Source organism: Lissotriton helveticus, chromosome 3_1 (assembly GCF_964261635.1).
Source record: "Lissotriton helveticus chromosome 3_1, aLisHel1.1, whole genome shotgun sequence".
NCBI lineage: Eukaryota > Metazoa > Chordata > Amphibia > Caudata > Salamandridae > Lissotriton > Lissotriton helveticus.
Window position 1 is genome coordinate 1,874,964,266 of NC_136061.1, and position 21,579 is coordinate 1,874,985,844.

Genomic DNA, 21,579 nt, shown 5'->3' on the forward strand with positions numbered 1-21,579 from the left:
GGACTTGCGCTTGCTTTCAGGAAGTCCCGCCCGCTGCCGCGCTAGGATTGGCTGCCCAGGTCCCGTGCCGGCCGGAGTGAGGAGAGGCAGGCTGAGTGATGGCTGCCCGGGGCTCCCGTAAGCTGGGGAGAGCCCCGGGGCCCCCAGAGACACCTGCTGAATGCTGCGGGGCTCCCATTTCCAGGTGGGAGCCCCAGAAAAGAAGTTGACCCGGAGCCTTGCGGCTCCACACTGAAGTCCCGGTCCCGAGATGAGGGACCGGGTGAAGAGAGGGCGCATTGTGAAGGCGGGGCTCCCTCAGGCACCCGAGTGGTGCCCCTTACCCTTGACAGAGCGGCCCCGGAGGTCAGCGGGCCGCTCCTACGTTTAGGGGGGCATCATTGTATTTTGAGCCCACAAGGCTCAAAGGCCCACTTTCGTTTTCAGAGCCCAGAGGGCTCCAAGGTGTGCAGTATTTGTCCTAGAGCCTAGAAGGCTCCCAGTTTGCGCAGTTTTGGTTCCTGAGGGGCTAGTGAGAGCCCCTGGCACAATTTGCTTCCCAGCTGCCCAGCAAGTAGTGGGCAGCTGTACCGTTTAGGTTTTTCCCTCCCTAGGAACATGTACTTTGACTCAGGAGTGAGTCGCACTCCTTCATCCCTACATTGGCCTTCCCCAGCTGCGCAGCACTTAGTGCCAGCTGCAGCGTTTAGGCCCTGTTCTGTCCATGTCTCCAGCTGCCCAGCAAGTAGTGGGCAGCTACTATGTTTAGGTTTTTGGCGCAGTGGTGCAACCTAGACTTTGTTGTGCGTTATGTGCTTCTTAGGGTGCTAGGAAATGTACTGTGTGTTGTATGTTTTACGCACCCTGTGTTCTGGTACCTCTGAATGTGTTTTTATGCATCATGTACAAAGTTGCTTTTCCCTACACCGCCCGCTGAATGTATGTTTATGCATCATGTGTTTTTCCCTACACCTCTGAATATTGTGATGCATCATGTGTAATGTTTTCATGCCTATACCCCTAGATGTATAGTGATACATAGGTGGTTGTTCTTTCTAGTACAGGTGTTGCTAGTGAGGTCCTGGTTCCCTGCGTGGCATTCTCCTAAGGTGGTTAGAGTTGCGTAGGTGGTACTCACCTCTCACCAGTGATTACTGGTTGTGTGCTCTATTTTCTATTCTTGATGCTACAGTGGTTTTATATTCTAAGTGCTAATTCTAACAAATATACTAGATTCTAAAGTGCATATTCCTGACTGGTCCATGTGGCCCTGTCCTGTACATATCCCCTGTAAATTCTGCCCGTGCCTGTTGGCACATTGTAAAGTGTGTGTTTTTATCTACTGTGTTTGCTACAATACAAAGGCTATTTTCATACATAACCTTGTGTGGAGTTTCCTTTGTGGTGAGCCTTGGGGGTTGTTGCTGGGGGTGCGTGCGCAAACACTTAACTTACATAGCCTCCGGGAAAAGCCTTACTGCTCGCGCCACGTTGCCTAGAGGGAGAGCAGGGGTTATCTTTGGCGTGTAACTCCCTTGCCCTGACTAGAGTGGTGGTTTCTACCTGGCTGTGGCGCAAGCCTCAGCCAACTGGAAATCCCATTTCTAACAACATCTAAGTCATGTAAATACAACACATATTGCGTTATAAATATATAGTCACGTTTGCGAAAGTTAAAACTATTGGCATTGTAAATGACAAAGCTATTAATTTCGCTATTTTCAAAACCAACACATAAATAAAAAATTTGGCATTTACAATACCAATAGCTCAAACTTTCCTAATGCGAGATATTGCATTGCAAATGCTTGTTTAATTTGTTTTCCAGTTTGTTGGCATCGACATACCACCATTTGGTGTCAATCTTAAGATTCTTTTTTTATGCTGTTGGGCCTGGATCAGTACGGAAGGAGCGCCAAACTTTGGAGAGAAGTATCCATGAAAATCAGGGGAAAAAAATCTACAGAAAGTAGTAGGGCAATTCAAGGTACCAGACTTCGAATCTTGGTGCCGGAGGGTGCTGAGAGGGGAAACAACAACGTAATTGATTATTTGGAAAACCATGCACGTTCAGTGGGCACCCTGTGTGCGGTGATGGACAAAAAACTGTTCAAGTTTTGCTAGAATAGCAATCACAAGTTCGCCCCGAAGGACCAACATCCAGTCTGCAACCTCTACTTACCGGTGGCTCGGCGAAGTGAAGATTGCAATGCGTGTTCGGCGTTGACTCCAAAATCCTTAAGGGCAGAGAAGAGCCAACTACAACATGCAGAGGTAGGGCACAGCACCATCGCTATGGGACCTCCTCCAAAGATCCAGTTTACATCAAGGGTTTGGTGACGGCTGATTCCATAACAGCCACGTCCAGGAAAAGGGCTAATGTACCAAGCACTACTGGGCCACCACCAGATAAGGAAGAATGAGAATGGACCTAATGGGTAGAAAGGTCAAGAAAAGTGGCCCCTCACCAATTCTAATGCTTTGCTCAACCGACTTTCATGCCACTCTACCCCCACTAACAAGCGCCAACCCCAGTATGGAGCGCACGGGCCTACATAGCTATACCATTAACTACCCCCCCACCTTTCGAAAAAAGCCACTGAATGCGTTAAACACAATCTGCTAAAAATCACACCCCAAAACCCCAATTTCAGAGCCATACTTCTCAATAAACAAAGGATACATAACCACAGACATTATTTTTTTACACCAAAAGAAGAGCACAATGGAGGAAAATCTTTATTGTCCTGTTTGCAATCTCCTCCATCAGGAAAACAGAACATTGTCTAACAATCTCAATCTCTCCCTCTCCCTCTCCACAAAGCCACAGCTATTGTCACCATTCATCACAATGGGATCATCCTCATGCAATCATCAGACTGTAGCTTAAACCTGCTGGATAACCTCTTTCCCCCCTCATCACAGAAAAAGTGGTAAAACCCTCTTCCCCCTCCCAAATTGCTCCTACCCCAGCACACCTCCTAACTCCCCTTCCAGTCACTCCTATCCGAGGACACTACAAACATTGGCACCCAATCCAGTACAATTCCCAACTCCCCTCCGACTACCTTGCAATACACTTCCCTCCTATGACGCAACCAGCATTCACAATCATAACAGACCCATCAGGCACCCCTGGGAAGGACATACATCATCCCAACTCACCCCCTTGCAACACCAACATTTCCACGGTTCCAGCCACACCTCACACCCCTACGATACATACATATACACCCCCCCCAATCAGTCCACTCGCCCCAGCTCCGGATAAGCTGCCAGGCAGGACGCAACACGACCCAAACGTTTCACCCTCACATTACCTACTTGACACCAGCATATCTCCCCTACCCACAATCCAACCATCAACCAGGTTACCACCCACACAAGACCCTAGACTTGATAAGATTTTACTCTTTACTACAAGTTAAAGATGACCTCCAAGCTGTGCGTGAATTGGTTCACCAACCCTTGCCCAAAAGTTCAGAACATGAACAAATGTCCACACGAACTACTCTAAACTCATCCAACAGCGGCACCCCCCCTCCCCCCCCCCCCCCCCCCCCAACCCGAAACAGCTGCCTCCAATTTGGACATCAGTTCCTTACTTCCACACCTCAAACCGCCCATTCCGAAGGACAAACCCCTGATTGGGTAAAGACTTAGACTCCCTGCTATGCTCTTATGATCTACCTCATCCCACCATTAACACAGGGTTCTCAGACAACTTGCACAAACATTCCATATTCCAAACTATCCCTTCCATTACCCACAGATCCTCAAAACACAATCCTAGAGATATAGTGGAAAGTAACCTTAGGCAAGTCCCCCTCACACAAGAACCCAACACAATCATTAAGCCCCAGCTGAAATGCCTGCTCCTAAATTGTAGATTCCGCCTCAAGACATGCAGCTGATTTAGCCGACCTCATACTTACACAAGTACCTGACGTTCTAATTCTGACTCCAACCTGGTTAAATGAATCCTCTTCACCCATACGCAACATACTTGTACCCCCAAACCATGATCTCATCAGACTTCACAGAATTGACTGGCCAGTTGGTGGCATTGCCTGCATACACCGGAACCATCTTTCAGTGAACCGCTCCCAATCTCCATTATTCCCCTCTTGTGAATACCGATGCTTAAACATTAGTAGTAATAACAAACTAATTTGTTCCTACACGCTTCCTACCATCCACCAGGGGATAACCTCACCTCAACCATGACCCACATAATAGATGATACACTACAAATCTTAAACCAAAATGAAGCCTGCTTGACTTTTCTTCGGTTTTTGACACCGTCAAAAACGGCAACTTGTTAGATCTACTGAAACACAGAATGGGATTATCTGGTTCTGTTCTAAACTGGTTCTCCTCATTCCTCCAAAACCGATCGCAACGAGTCAAGGTCAATCAATCCCTGTGCAAACCTGTCCCGGTCACTTTAGTAGTCCCACAGGGATCTTCTCTCTCTTACACTTTTCAACTTAGTCATAGATCCACCTACTAGAAGACATCAAATCGCTAGAAAACCCCCAGACCTGGCTAGATGAAAACCAACTAAAACTAAATACCATCAAAATAGAATTCTTCCTATTCGATCCTCCCACCCAAGTCATCATAATTCAAGACTGGCTGAAACATCTAACTCCAATCAATTGCCAAGCTCTGATCGACTCAGCGAAATTGCTGGGAGTGACGCTGGACAGCAACCTAAATATGCATAAACACATCAGTGCCGCAACAAAAGGAGCAAACTTTCAGATGAAAACATTGAGAACTAAAACCCTTCCTGCCCGAAAAGGACTTCAAGCTGGCAGGACAAGCACTAGTTATCATAAGAATGGAATATGGGTGTGCCTTTTTGCGGTCTCCCCAGCTCCTCAATGGCCAGTTAAGAGCTTCAATCAACGCAGCAGCTTGAATTATTACTGGCTCCAAAAGAAACTCTCCCTTCTCCCTGGACCTCAAATCCCTTAACGAGCTACCTTTCTAAGCCAGAATTGAACTACAAATCACATGTTTGTCGCATAAAGACCATACATCACAACACTCCTAGCTATCTAGCACAAAAATTGGTGCCTTCATGTGGCAACAGATCCTCAAGAAGTGCTAGTAACCTTTTACTGAAACCACAAAGATTCAGCAAGGAAAAACACTTACAACCGAGCTTTTTCGGGGATGGTGCCCAGGATCTGGAATGCACTGCCCCCAGAAACTAGACAGAATTCCTCTACTGCATCTTTCAAAAAAGTGAAGTCTCTCCTCGTGGCTTAATTTACATGAACAATGTTTATAAGTGGTTTATACGACTATTGATTATACGGTATGTAGAGGTGAACCTCAACAAGGCCTACCAGTGCTAGGGGTTTGCCCTTCTCTGCACACAAGCCTCAGACTAGAAAATAGAAGTTGGCACAGAAGCTGAAATAGTAAAAAGATATTTTATTAACCTCATGAGGTGGAACAACATTCACACAACACCTTTCAGTGTGTATGAAGTAGCACAAGGAGTAGAAGAACCATGGGTCTTTTATACCCACACATGAGCTCAAAAGAAGGCAGTACAAGCACACAGGAGAGTTGCATACAAAAAATGGTCATACAAAGAATGCACAGTCCATAGTAAAGGAGGAGTCAACAGTTGCAGACTTTTATAAAAAAACAACCTGACCGCTACAGACTAGAGCATGTGCATGGGCAGATACAAACTCTTTTGTGCATGTGCAGAGTAGCAGAGTCTAAGTATAGCAAGTTCGATCAGCCAGAACCACGTCCAGGACCATACGGTTTTGGAGTGCCACAATCCTTGCAATCTGTAGTTCCTCTGTGATGTTTCCACGTGCGATAGCTGTCTGGTTGGTCACAGATTCCACGACACGAGTCAATTGTCTGATTTTCCTGCTGTTCCAGGCAGCACCAACAATAAAGAACAGTCCCAAGTTAAAGTCAACGTATTGCTGTAGTGCGGTGTCAGTCTGGTCCACCTCATCATTAATTACTGTTCTTTTGTATCTGTTCTTAGAAATGTCATCAAACAATCGATAGTCCTTGTGATATGATGGAGGTAGCAAAAAAGACAATTAACAGATTCCAGACCATCCAACAGGTAGATGGTAATATCCCTTGTTTCCACAAATAAAGTATGTATTATGTGAAGACTTAACTGCTGTTATTGGTACCATCAATACTCAAAACCTGAGTAAATTTGTTTCTTCCCACTGGAATTTTCCAAACACTACTCACACAAATCTGCTCGGGCTCTAGTGACAGCTACAACAAATGATCCATTACCCATAGCAGTTCGAGTATTTGGGTAAACATAATGTGCAGAAGCATTTCCTGATCTGTACTACTCCATCTCCCATTTAGTCCCTTTAGCTAGCGGATCATGTTCTTCATCCAGATAACATGCTTTATTAAGATAGTTTAATCTCCCTACACCCTCTGTAATATTCGCCACTTGAGAAGCCAATAGAAGTGCAAACCAGGCATGACAAGAGCCGTTGTGGGAAAAGAGAAGAGGAATGAAAGGTGTTCCTCCCTTTTTCTGATGAGCTGGCATCATTCCACACACCCAACAGTCAGTAATGTTCGTAGCATTGTGCGTGTGGTGCAACATCTGGATGTACTTGCTCCGATAAGACTATGCTTTTGCTCATGATAAAGGAGAGTAAAATAGTGGTGTTCAATGAGTGTTGGAGTAGTGGCAGTCAGTATTTGTTGAGCAGGGGCCACTTCCTCTACAACCCAAGATATCACTGCCATAGCGACCACAGTGACAATAAATCCAACAATGCACATTATCTTATCACAGATCCTCGCAGCTTTCGCTGTTTTCTCCACAGGCATATTCATCTCGAAGTAACAAAGCTGTTGGAGCTCTAAAGTCCTGGGAAGCTGTTGGTTTCTTCACTGGGGGTTAACACTGGTGTCACTACACAGAAGATTCCCCCCTAATTCCACCCCCCCTCCTCTTCAGCTCAGTTTCTTACTAACCCAGGACAGTTGCTCAACCAGTCTTTTTCAACAATGAAGTTTCTTTCTGGGGCCGCAGTTGATATTTGGATACACCAGGAATCGTATGGTCTGGGAAGACTTCCTCTGGTTTTTCAGGTGATTTGGCTTGGCCTTTCTCCGTATCCAGGATGTCTCAATGGTTGATCAGGGCAGCAGGTTCCACCAGGGTAGACGGCACCTTCTTGCAGTGGGTAGAATACATCCAGTTCCTCCTGTTCGTCACTCGAACCGCAGCTCTCGTTGCTAGGAGGACTTGCTCTGGGCCGTGCCACCTAGGCTCCAAGCTGCTCGACCCCTGGAAGGATCGGACTTTGACATGGTCGCTGGGACGTAATCTGTGGCTCCAGAGCTTCTAGAACCTGTTGATGAACAGAAATCAAACTGCGATAGGTAGTCCCTCATCAAGACACATGGTACATCATGTGTGGGGCATGGCTTAGGAATTCCCCATATATTCATAGGCCTTCCAAATGCCACCTCATATGGTGTTAGACCAGATCGTGAATGTGGCACTGATCTAATGGACAACAATGCCAAGGGTAGTGCATCCGGCCATTTCAAGGATGTAGAAGCCTGTATTTTACCTTACTTAAGATTGAGAGTAGCATTGTATCACTCCACTAACCCTGCTGATTGTGGATGGAAGGCAGCATGAAACTTCTGCTTAATACCTAATCCTTTCAGGACGTACTCGACAACTTACCCAATAAATTGGGGTCCGTTATCACTACATAAAAGTTTACAAACACCAAATCTGGGGAAGAATTCTTTTAGAAGCACCTTTGTTGTAGTAAGAGCTGTATTATCTTTCGTAGGGTACGCCTCTATCCATTTACTGAAGGCACATACCACTACTAGGACATTTTAAATTATTAAAGCGTTCAAGCTGGATGTAATCCATTTGTAAAACTTCAAAAAGGTGCATTTGGTATATGCGAGCCTCCAAGGTCTGTAACTGACTCCGCATCTAGTCCATAACCTCACACAGTATGGATGTTCCTTACTCACCACTGCCTGATGGGGTGCCAGGGGGAGATGGAACTAATGCGTTACAAAATCCGTCATAACTACATGTATGTAACAAATGTTCCCCGTAGTTTCAATGACCAGGTTCCTACTAATGGTACAGGCGCCCGGACAAGGCACTTATGTTCACCAGTCACTGCGGGGGGAGGACTAGGGGTGGGGTGGAAATTGAGATACCGTCTGTCAAATGCAACAATAACTACGTATTGTGCGATGAACCAGAGAATTGTATATTGTACATGACTGTGATTTATGGAGAACTTCATGTTATTACTATCCGTGGCTATATTGATGTAGCAATTTGTGAAAAGCCTAATAAAGTTTTTTTAAAAAAAGGTGCAGTTGGTGTAGCAAACCCTCCTGTAGGAGTTCGTGTCCCTGTTCCAGGATTGTACTGAAGACAAATCAAGCAGGACTGCACCATCTTTTTAGCTGTGCCAGCAATTTCTTGGTGCTCCCAAACTTGCGTATGCAATCTTGTTATCGAGGAGGCTCCAACACGTGCCGGCCCGTGTGCCATATGAATCCTAGGTTGTAAATAGGCTGTGGGTAGTCTCCACTTGGTCTTTATTTCTCCAACAGCCCTCATCATCCAATGTTCCCTCCTTAGACCATTGCTCAGGTTCTTCTGTAGAATCAGATCTCTGCATATCTAGCACTTCCTGCCTAACATCATGCCAACGTTCAGCCTGTGACTTCACTATGTACATAGATGTGCTGTTTTGTTGCATTGCAGTTTCACAGGCTGTGTGATCTGCGAAGGCATTTCCTTGTCCTATTTTATCGGTCACTTTCTTGTGTGTGCTACATTTAACAATCGCTATTTTCTTCGGGTATGTCAAGGCAGTCATAAGATTGTGTACCAATTCTCCATGCATTATTTGCATCCCGTGGGATTTAAGAAAGCCTCTTTCCTTCCAGAGTAACCCAAAATCATGAGCCACTCCGAAAGCATAGCAGCTGTTGGTACAAATGTTCAGACAAGTCAGTACTAAGTTCACACGCTCGTGTCAAAGCTATTCGCTCAGCTGCCTGAGATGACTTCTGTGGAATATGAGCTGTCCACTACCGTCAGAAGTGTTGTAATTGCATATGCAGCTGATGTTGTGCCATCTGGTAATTTCAAACAGGACCCATCAACCCACAGTTCCCCATCAACATTTGAGCGGGGTGTATCTTGCAAATCGACACAACCCTTTGTCTGTTCCTCAGTAAGGAATATACAAACAGGAGGCTCTTGTGACTGGGACTGAATTGCTGGATATGGCAACAAAGTAGCTGGATTCAGGGTTGAACATCTTTTCAAGGGGATATGAGGGACCAAGAGTGTCAATTCGTATCCTGTCAACCTGGCACTAGTTAAATGTTGTGTTTTAGTTTGGTTCAAAAGGGCATCAACTGCATGGGGTACTAACACCAACAGTCTATGTGACAAGACTATCACTTCACTCTGATGTATAGACACAGCTGCCGCTGCGACAGTACAGAATCACCCAGGCAATGCACGAGCAACTGGATCAAGAAGAGCTGAAAAATATGCACAAGGGCGTTGCTTATCACCGTGTGTCTGTACTAAAATTGAAAGCGCACAACCATCCCTCTCGTGTTCCTAGTGTGAAAGCCTTAGTGTAGTCTTGGGTGCCTAATACTGGTGCAGAAGAGAGCTTGTCGCAACTGTTGAAAAGCATGCTGGCATTCAGTCTATGGAAGGGGCATTGGAGTGTCTTTAGTCAGAGCCAACAAAGGTTTAACAATGTGTGAGATTCCTAAAATCCACTGCCTACAAAAAGTAGGACCAATGAATGCACAAACCTCTTTCTGAGTACGGGACAGTGGTGTGCCTAAAATAGCTTGAATGCGGTCTGGTGTAAGTGCACGTCCCTCCTTAGACAGGAGGTGACCAAAATGGGTAACCTTCTGTCTACAATACTGCAATTTATTCCGGGAAACTTTGTGATGGTGTGATGCAAGAAATGAAAGCAATGACTGTTTCTTCTTCACACTGTTCAAGCGTATCAGCTGCCAACAAGATGTCATCGACCTATTGTATGAGAGCCACCCCAGTCGGCAAAGGTAAAGAATCAAGTTGTCTTTTCAATGCTTGGCTGTAAATACTAGGACTCCCTGTATACCCTTGGAACTCTACAGAATCTAAAGTATTGGTTATTCAAAGTGAAGCCAAACCAATATCGGCTGTCAGGATGAATAGGGATTGAAAAGAAAGCGTTCTTTAAATCAATCGCAGTAAAGATAGTCTCTGTTAGAGGAACCATGGTAAGGAGTATTGTGATGTCAGACTACTGGGTATTGTGACACTACAATCTTAACTTCTCATTAAACAATGACAAACCTATAGATTTTAGTATGCGTGTCTTTCTTCAGAATAGGAAGGATAGCGCTATTGCAAATATTGTAATGGACTTCTTCCACAACCCCCACTTCAAACAGATCATTAACCATGCGTACAAGGGCCTCTTCACCTTCTCGAGAAATTTGGTATTGAGGCAATCAAGCTCCCTCTTTTACATGAATATGCACTGGTGGAATAACCATTTGCCCCACATCAGTATCTGAAGTAGCCCACAAAGTACTAGGAAGTGAAGCCAAAGCAATATCCTTTCTAATGAGACAAGACTTCTCAGCCACCGGATAGTTTTCATTCAAAAAAACACGCTCACCTTCTGGGGAACAACGTATTGTAGTCCTAAAATACTTGAGCACAATATTGTCCGGTGTGTTTGGAGAAAGCAAACATGGACATGGAGCAATGAATTTATCAACATGGAATGCAAGTGGTTGTGACAGTGGGCTATGGGAAGGTGTCCCATCGAAACCTATCGATGTAATGGTTAAGCCAGACAGGGGAGCTCTTGGAACCAATTGTTTAGACAAGGCACTGCGAGTAGCTCCTGTATCAACCAGAAACCGATCAGTAGAACCCAAAACCTGTGCTTGAACATAGAGACCTTTCTGATCTACTGGGACTTCAACTGATTCCTTACCCCATCCTAGGCATTCCTATGCATAAGCAGAGACCTTCAAATCCAAATTAAAAAAATCGGATATTTATTTTTGGTTACGCCTATCAAATGTATTCGAAGTATGCCCAACAGTCTCAAATCTAGCATGATCATCCATACCTCCCCTATGTCCTGGATTCTCCGGGCGGCCTCATTTGTCCCCAACCATGCTGATACTGCGGAGTACGCAAACGAGGACATTAAAAAAAACCAATGCCCAGTCTCCTTGCAGTAAGCGCACTGATCAGAAGACAAAGTAGCGCGGGGAAAAGAGGGTGTGCCTGGGCGATACATTGCACGTCCGCCTCTACCACCACTTCCATAAGATGGGCCATAAACTTGAGCAATCATAACCTTTGTTTTCAACCCTTTATTATTTTGTATCCTCCGTGCCCTTAGCTTCTAATTCCTGACGTTCATAATACTGGGCCATAGTCAAGAGACTGGGGAAGACGTGGTCCATGAACTCTCGCTGGCTTTTAGGCAACTAGCTATTCCTGACAACATGTTAGCAACAAATGTATCAACAAACTGATGCCTGCCTGTGTCATCTGTCAATGACTGGCCACTACAGTCGTGGAATGCCTCCCCAAAACGTGCGAAGAAATCCGAGACCAATTCATCTACCTTTTGCTTGCAGGATGCTAACAGTCCAATCTATCTTTTTTAGAAGGAATGCAAGTTTTCAATTTAGCTAGTATAGCTTTTGGAACGTCTAACATTTCTTGTTGTGGTTTGTGTGGATTCATTTCCGTATCCATCCTTTCTAGTTTTTTCCAAACAGCCCCAAAAGTTGTATGATCATTGTTAAATATGGGGGTCTCTAGTTGGCAATGGTATTCACCTTTGTCCAAATAAGGACCCTTACTTCTAAGTCAGGATAAGGGGATTACACTCCTTAATAACCCCTGCTCACCCCCTTGGTAGCTTGGCACGAGCAGACAGGCTTATCTCAGAGGTTGTGTGTTAAGCATTTGTGAATATACACAATAATACAGTGGTAACACTACATATGGACACAACACAGGTTTTATAAAAAAGAAGTATGCTTCATATAGACTTAAACACAAGACCACAAACAACAAAAATCCACAATACTACACTTAAGATTACTTAAAAGATGAGTAAAGTCTCTTAGTTCAAGTTGATGGTAGATGCGACAAAGTTCTCAACAAAGTACCTGGATGCGTAATGCAAAGTAGACCAAAAGACTCTCAGAAGGGGAGATGCGTCTGTTCCGTGACCCGGGGGAACTGTTGCGTCCTTTCTCAATGCTTGCACAGAGTAGGGGGACTCGTCGTGAGCCTTACCGGTGCGGAGGTGATGCGTAGATTCTCGGCCTGCGGGCCTGTTGCAGTGCGCAAGTTGGCACCTTGATGCGATGACTATGCGATGATCCAGTTGCGATGCGAGAAGATGGCGCCCTTGATGCGGCGATGCGATGACGCCCTGGCAGCCTTGCGGCGACTCTGTACTTTTGAGCCGTGACAGGCCCTGCAACGCGCTTCTCCGGCGATGCAATGGCGACTCTCTCGATGCCGTCACGCTTCTCCGGCAATGCGATAGCCGGCAGCTTTTATGAACACACGCTTCCAGGGAGATGCGACGAAGGTTTGCTTTTCCGGCGTTGTGATGATTTCAGCTGCGGCGGCGTCGCGCTTCCAGCTCCCAGCGGCACGCAAGTGACTGGAGTCAGAATTCCCAGCAAGGAAATTCAGGCGGGAGCTGGAGGTGAAGTCTTTTGGCCCTGAGACTTCAGCAGGAGGCAAGCACAGTTCAATCCCCTGGAGAATATTCTGTAGATGAAAGTCCTTACAAAGTTCCTTCTCCTTTCCCTTGGCAATGAAGCAACCACTGCAGACCAACCCAGCAAACGGCACACTGGCAGAGGGGTAGTCCAACTCCTGCAGCTTCCTTGGTGGTTCTCCTTGGCAGAAAGGTTTCTTGTTCCAGAAGTAATTTAATTTCTTGGGATCAGGGTCCCAGTATTTATACCCCAAAATCCTTTGCTCTCTGAAGGCAGAGAGGCCTCCGCCTAGCTCAAACCAGTTCCTGAGCACTTAGTTGACATGACTCTTCTTCCTTTCACGGTGTAGGGCAGAAACGTCAGCCACCTCACAGGAGGTGGAGCCAGCATAGGGGAGGGAAGATACAGCTCTGGAGCACTCTGTTGACAGGATTCCTCTTCTCCTTTCACTGTGCAGGGCAGAGACATCAGACAAGCCACAGGGGGTGGAGCCAGCATTGTAGAGGGAAGGCCCAGCCCTATTCAGGTCCCAGGTGCACTCCTCCCTCCCATCTGGATGTTAATCTCTCTATTCACCACTGGGCTGTCCCAGCATGTCTCCTGGAATTTCCCCAGCCCTGTCACACACAAACCCAGACAAGGAATACACAACTCAGCAGAGGCGGGCTCAAATGGTTAGGCAAGCAAATACCTGCTTTCTAAAAGTGGTATTTGCAAACACAGGATTTTAAAATAAACTTGACTAAAAGCTGTATTTTATTATTCTGAGTTCAGGCATACTAAATTCGAATTTCTACCATGTTCCCCGAGTCAGTTAGGATTGTAAGAATGTAACAATCTTAACTGCCCATTCTGGCCTATGAGAACAGGTAGCCTTCAATAGTGAAAAACGAAAATGGCTGTAATTCACTATTAGAACATGCTACACACATCAGAGCATGTCCTACCTTATACTTACAATGCACTCTGCCCTTGGGCCTACCATAGGGTGTCTAATATGAAGGAAAGGGAAGGTTTAGGGACTGGCAAGTGGGTCCACATGGCCAAGTCGACATGGCAGTGCTAGACTGCACACATGCCTTGCAATGGCAGGCCCGAGACATACTTTACAAGCTACTTCTGTGGGAGGCACGAGTGCTGCAAGCTCACCAGCAGTATTTGATCTACAAGTCCTGGGGACACAAGGTGCACTGTACTAGGGGCTGACAGTAAATCAAATACCCCAATTGTGGAATAACCAATCAGTACATCAATTTAACATAAGGAGCACTTTCACTGTGGCACTGATTAGCAGTGGCACTGATTAGCAGTGGCACAGTGCCCAAAGCATAAATCCAGCAAAAACATATCAAAACAGAGGAGGCAATCCGTCAAACATGGAAGGGAGACTCAAGCCAATGATGTCAGGTCTAACAATCATCGACTTTACGAATAGATCTCAACATATCAGGGGGTAAAATAATCCCAAAAAACATATCCATATCAGATAGTCATGGTACAAGAACTAATGGCTCCTTCAACTTCATAAAAAGCGGCTGGATTTTTGCGTGGGTCAGGCAAAGTAGCTTTAAGAGCCATGACATCTGCTCTACTCCGAGGATTTATAGACCCAATTATAAATAAAGTAACCCTTCGCATCAGTGGGATTTTTAATATCTGTCCTCGTACCCCTAGGTGGGACATACAAAGGCGCGGCTTCCCGCATGGGTTTCCCATGAACTACAACTTTCGTATGTGCCTCAGAAGTGTCTGCCTGTGGCACGGTGGTCTGAATTGTTTGTGCAGCTGCAGCCTTCTCCTCCCGCAAACGAAGTGCATCAGCTCGTAGTTTAACCACGTGTCTGTCAGCCACCTGAGAGGGGGGAAAAAGACCGTCACGCAATTGCTTACAATCGTTTGCAATATCAGCAGGCTCTAACTCTGTGGAATACTTTCTAAACCGTTCAATCACTTCTGTGGCAAACATTTCTACAACATATAACTGCTCTCTATCCTGCCATTGTTGTACCTCGGCTGAAATATCTGAAGCAGAAATGTTATCACGGGAGGCTTTACGAGCAGCAGATCTAAGAGTAGCCGTTCGATCAACGGTCAGCATAGAGCGAGTCTCGCAAAGCATTCAACCTTAACTTCTCCTTATTCGAAGGAGAAATATCATCATCAGAATTAGGAACAGGGGCAGAGGGAAAAGTATATGGAGGCGGAGAACGATCTAGCTGAATTGAATGATCCTGTGATTTATTAAGGAGAGGGTAGAGGCGGCGCCGGACAGGGTATTGGCCATTTATGACGCTCCCTATCCTCTTTTATCTCCTTCATTTATTTATTTTTTAATTCCAGCGCTTTCGCCTGGCTATTTTTGTATTCTTTTGCTATTAGCTTGCGCTCTTCTCACTTGTTCACAAGCTTCTTTCTCCCACATTTGACACAGTCAAACATATCTTGTATACTTTTACTCTTAAACATACATTGTTCCACATACTGAATTTTTCTAAGATCAAATGAACCATGTATAGGCCACAGCAACTCAGGATCCTTGCTAGTATATTTGTTACATAACGTGCTGTATATTATAGAAGAAATACCATTTTTAATATACATGTCCCTATTAGGTCTCCTTTTGGGGGGAGCCAGCTGATTCTGCTCGATATTCACATTGGTACCGCCAAAGAAGCAACACATTCTACCAAGTGTGCTTGAAACGGGCATGCCAAAAATATTGTAGTATATACAATACTATACAGCAGTGGCACTCAACACAATATGTGCCGTTACGAATTATTCAAAGGTTGGAGAAAAATCCCCTCACTACCTGCCTATATAAATTGCAATTTATATATATATATATATATATATATATATATATTACCTACTGGCGGTCGCCAGTAGGTATATATAGTTAGGATTTTTTCTCTATGGGTTTTTTGAAAATTCTATGTCTAATAACTTTGGCGTTTGTGGACGGAATTGGCTGAAATTTTCAGGAAAATGGCACATTTTGTTTCTGAGCAGCCCTTGAAAATTTGGGGGGGGGTTCGTCCAGTGGGGGCCGAGAAAAAAGGGGGTCCCAAAACGTGTTTTTAACATTGAGTTTTCCATAGGGCGGTTGGCCTCACTTTTAGCCCGAACGGCTGAATGGATTTGCACGAAACTTGGCAAAATTGTAGGGACTGGTAGCCCGATGTGCCTTTTGTAGGTCTCAATATATGTGCTCCAGTGGATTTTGAGAAATTAACGTTTAAAAAAAATATATATCTGTAAGCGCGGACCAGGCAGCGCTCTGGTTCGCGGACTTTTCGCGCAACGGAGCTTTGTGAAGCGAAGCTGATTGGTTCTCCGGCGTCTGTCAACATTCCAAACAGTCCGTAGCGGCCGCCATCTTGTCTCTCGGTAGGATCGAGAGACCAGAGGAGGTCAAAACAAAGGGGGAAATAACTATAAGGGGGCATAGTAGATCCTCGCTGACCCCCTAGGTTTGATGTGGAGGTTTTAAAAGGGCCCCGCGGGACAAAAAAAAATAATAAAAATAATAATTGAACGGCTGAATGGATTTGCACGAAACTTGGCAAAATATTAGGGACTGGTAGCCCGATGTGCCTTTGCTAGGTCTTAATATATGTGCTCCAGTGGATTTTGAGAAATTAACGTTCAAAAAAAGATATATATCTGTAACAGCGCTCCGCTTCGCGTAACGGAGGTTTGCGAAGCTGATTGGTCATTCTGTCACTGGGCTATAGTTGGGCTACATCTGGCTGATATTTGGGCTACATTTGTTTTTTTGTGTGTCTGGCGGCCATCTTTGGGCTACATTGGGCTACATTGGGCTTCATTGGGCTAATTAGCAAATAGCTCATCGCAAACTAGGAATGGTAAAGAATCGCTATTTATTCCTTAAAGTTCGCTATTTAGGAAATGCAAATAACTTTGATGATACATATGGCGGTTCATCTCTAACAAGATAAGAAGCATAGGGATAGATTTATGATGACTGGCGCATCACCAGGGATGTGTTAGTCATTCTGTGCCGCTGTTCCGTCACCTATGGTGTGCTGCATTTACAATGCGGCGCATCATGGGGCAAAAACAGCACAGATGCGTGATGTATCTGTGCCGTAAAGGTGGCGCATTGCTGGAGTTGTATCGCAAGTGTGATGAAGCTCCAGCAAGGGTCGGGGGTGCCCCTGTCGCAGGGTTTCTGTTCTCACACAGAACTGTGGACAGAGGATTGGAACCTCGGCGAATGCATTGCTGGAGTTGTATCGCAAGTGTGATGAAGCTCCAGCAAGGGTCGGGGGTGCCCCTGTCGCAGGGTTTCTGTTCTCACACAGAACTGTGGACAGAGGATTGGAACCTCGGCGAATTAGGGTGTCCCAAAACTCACGTTAGTAATCAAAAACTATTTAGCAAGCTAGGTACAGTGTCACATTGGATATAACAAACTCTCAATGTTTAGACAATCCAGAATATGAACTTATAGTACCTCAGGATACGTGGAACTCATGAACAGTCGGTCGTTATAGATTTCTTAGAAACCAGAACATGGAGTTAAGAAGAACAGATGTGTATTTGAAATGTTTATTTACTAATGCCGTCTTCTCAGGCGTAGTACCTTAGATAATAAAAGTACACATATTATCAGTAGCAAAATTACCAGCATAGTTACTAGTACATAAAAAGTGAATGGTGATAGTATGTTAACATGCTGTAAATGAATAAGAGTTAGCAACACTTATAAGCAGCCGCGGGCCGTGGAGGGAGTTACGGTGAGGCAGGGAGGCGGGGAGGGGGAGAAGCAGGGTGGAGAATACTAGTACACATATTATCAGTAGCAAAATTACCAGCATAGTTACTAGTACATAAAAAGCGAATGGTGACAGTATGTTAACATGCTGTAAATGAATAAGAGTTAGCAACACTTATAAGCAGCCGCGGGCCGTGGAGGGAGTTACGGTGGGGCAGGGAGGCGGGGAGGGGCAAGGTAGAGAGGGCTCCACCCTGCTTCTCCCCCTCCCCGCCTCCCTGCCCCATCGTAACTCCCTCCACGGCCCGCGGCTGCTTATATCTCACCCTCCCTAATACACATATTATATTATTTGCTAAGAAGGTCTCTTTGTGTTGGTTTAGGGCGTGCCCATACTTTAGTGTCTTAGATTTGAAGGAATCACATCAGCATACACCAGCTCTCTCTTCATGTGAACCGCATCAACTGTTGTGTATGTGTGTTCGGCAAAGCAATATAAAACCCGCCTCATGCCCAGAATTGGCAGAAGTTGCACTTATGTTATGAGTATGAAGTCGTGGAGATCAGACCTCATAACAATTCTGTATCGTGTTGTTCTTGAAACTTTAGCACTCGCTGTACAGATATAGTTTAACAAGTAAAGCAGATAGTAGACCAATAACATATTATTCTCATGTAAACCACGATGAACTACTAGGTGGAAAGCTAAAGCAACAACTAAGTGTCGTGTGCAGAAGTTGCAAAAAAGGAAAAATGGCGTTTAAACCGGTAATGAGCCCATGCTAACTTAACACGGTGTAAAGATATCCAGGACCTAGATGACACCTCCTCATGATCCGGAAACGAACTGAATAAGATAATAGAAGTGCCATCTCATGAGAGCAGATTGCAAGTTTATATGTGGACGGTCCGCAAGGTAAAGCATTAAAAACTAGGAAAATTTAATGCTAAAGAAAAATAAAACAGCCAAGTACTTTATCGAGTCTTAAGCCAATAGGCAAGGTAAATAATAAAAACTTGACAAATAAGTCAATGAATTGTCAATGAAATGCTAGTACTCAGCATATCAAACATGAAAAAGGTCTATGACATAACTGTGTATGCAAAATAAGCTGCAACAGCCTCCAATAGGAAGTCACCGTCTTCATCCGAAAACAGTTCAGCCATCCAATTTAAAAGCGGAAAAGAACATACGTGCTCTCCCAGCACCGGATCCTCTATCACCATCAGAGGACAGCTCGGTGGGTTTTCAAGAAAGCTCTGTTCCAAGAAAGACTGTGCTGCCGCCAGTAAATTCCAGGGACCAAGTAGTCCATGCATCAATGCCACAGCCATAATCCTTTCGCCAGGACAAACCAACTCGTGAGTAATGATAGGAGTCATCAGCTGATTAAAGTCGACGTCAGGAGAAACCGGTCCGCAGAGACACAAATCAATGGCCCAATCGAAATCACAGGTCAGGCAGTGAAATACAGGCTGGACACAGGTGAAGTAGGAGAACCGAAAAGATAATCCATATGCCGTGCTTAATATCGCCAACGGCATTGTGCCATAATATTCTAGCATGCGATTGCGGAACAGTGTCAGCAGCTGCAGGGTCGGAGGTTGCATAGGAGGGACATCCATATTTAAAAATGTAAAAAAGCACAAGAGCGTCCGCTGGTAATGCAAGTAAAAATGCCAATCCACGAACCAGAGTGCAGAAAATACAATGAAAGGGAGCAGGGATGACTCCAAAGATTTTCTCAAATGAAGTCACGAGACCACTGGTAACAACTTTAAAAAAGTGTGCCAGGGATTTTGTGGAGGATGCGTTAAAGATAGTCGGAAACATGTTGCTGAAATTGAAAGGCAAACCTGTGTACGGGTGTTCGCTATGTGAAGTACGAAAGTTTCACGGGCCGAACTCAAGGCCACCTCTCTCTGAGACAAAAGAGCTCTTATTCTTGCCATGCCGTTGAAACGTGTCCCAAGTTGGTATTTGTGGTCAGATTGAAAACTCCCTATGTTCATGTGTGGGAGGAAATAGAACATTTCTGCAGCAAATAACCCGTTCACTTACTGTTACGATAAAAGGAATACTTTTAATTAACTCAGAACAATCTTCATTATTGAGCATCAAATAACTACCATTTTCCAACAACTTGAACGTGGGGATGATAGCAGGAACTGGCGTGCCTTGCAACACGCAAGCCATATTTGGTCGGTGTTTGTTGCATGAATCGTGTAACTGTATGTGCCTACACATTAGTGAATGATCTGGCGTCTCAGTGCATTCCTCTCCATTCAGATAAACTTCTTGATCATCTTTGAAACATCTGTATGTGTATGGAAGCGACCAGACCTCATGAACAAAAGCACTACCTAAAGGTTCATAACGACCTATTGGTATATATTTCATACAATTTGAAAACTTATATAAAGCAAAAGGCAGCGTTATTAAACCGTGGATAAGGCATGTTGCCAAAAACCCCGCAATCCTCTGCTGATGATGTCACTGAGCATGTCATGAATGATGTAATATGTGACATCATCAGCAGTGGATTATGGGTAATGGTATCTCTAGTTTACTCCCCTATAGCTGTTTTTTTTTTTTAAGATAAGTGTGTGTTTCCTTCCCTTATACTTACTGTTTTTGGTTCGCTTCCAGTTCGCGTACCAGCGAGCGAACTAGGAAGCGAACTAAGAGAAATAGAGGTTGGCACCGTTCCAAATATTGTACCAATTTTTTAATAACGGGGAGGTAGTTCTGAAAACTTTTTTTTTTTATTTTTCTGAACATTTTTTTTACTGTTTTTGAATTTTTCGGAACAGTTTTATATTTTTTTTGGGTTTGTCTTGGAGGGGGCAATGAAAACGATTCATTGTAAAGGGCTCAACAGGAGCAACAAAACAAAAAAAAGAAGTATTTATTATTTTGGGCGTTTCGGACAAACTTGCATATGATAGTCAATAGCTCTGTTGATCAGAGTGATGCTTCTTTCTCCGTAGGAAATGAATCCATCGCAAAATACGCAGGTGTGTTTTACTTCACCAAATCTCATTTGTATATTTGGCACCATCTCCCTGCCCTCTGGTCCCGTTACTTCCGGTACAACAGATCTTCTGGCCATAATAGGGAGATTATCTAGGTCGTTCCGAAACTGTGCAGCACTGTAGTTGTTAGGATGCCACCTAGTCATATGGCGATGCATTGTGTAGTTTCCGAAACTGTATTTTTTGTCGGTCCCTCTGGACAGTCTATCTTGACATATAAGGCAAGTTACGTATCTTGCATTTACTTTTTTCTGACCTTTGGGAATTTTAAAAAATTGCCAAATGAAGTTTTCTTTCCGGTGAGACGTCTTGGGCTGCTCAGGCAAAAACTGCCTCTCTTCGTGCTCGTCCTCCTGTTCCTCTTCTTCTTCTTCTTGTTGAATTACAACTTGAGCAGGTGGTCCACTCTTCCTTGGATGTGGTGGAGGTGGTGGGGAAGCACCAGCTGAAGCTACTAAAGAAGCCATTGCTCAGTGATCACAAAGGGTCTTTCTCTCACAATGATGAAAGTCAGAGTGAGGAAAGAAGGAGGGATTTTCATCATTTGGGAAAAACAAGAGTTCTCAACCAATCAAAAGTGTTCATTTTAGATTATATGACCTAGTCTTACATCATTAGGAAACCAAAAGTGAAATGAACCAATGAAAAGTGTTATTACCAAGTCACATGACTTGCTGTGTTTACGTTAAGCGCTTTGCAGGGCCTCCCGGTTTGCTTCCAGAAACCTGCGCTTTGGCACTCGCTTCGCGTACCAGTTCGCTAACGTAGCACGTCATATGACGTATCACGCGACAACGTGGAACGTCATGCGGACGGGAGGCGTCACGATGTTGTTTTCTAACGCGGCACTTGCGGTAAAGAAACGTTTACCGGCTCGCGGTCTATTTCGCGGCATCAAGGTCAGCTAACGGGAAGCTTCCCGATTCGCGAAGCGGGAACGAAGAAAAAAAAATATTTAAAAAAAAAATTATTCATAAACATATAAAATATATTTTTGGATTTAAAGA

General features: G+C 44.7%; 1 protein-coding gene across 10 annotated transcripts in view; it reads left to right on the plus strand.

Annotated features, from left to right (window-relative positions):
* The window catches only part of PPP6R3 (protein phosphatase 6 regulatory subunit 3), a 1,896,334-nt gene that overhangs the window by 72,706 nt on the left and 1,802,049 nt on the right, over positions 1-21,579 (plus strand). The window contains exon 1 of one of the 10 annotated variants that reach the window (XM_078682860.1): positions 6,013-6,091. The exons of the other annotated variants lie outside the window; for them this stretch is intronic. The gene's annotated coding sequence lies outside the window, so the exon portion shown is untranslated. Of the gene's footprint in view, positions 1-6,012; positions 6,092-21,579 lie in introns of those variants that run through there. 10 annotated transcript variants of the gene reach the window in all.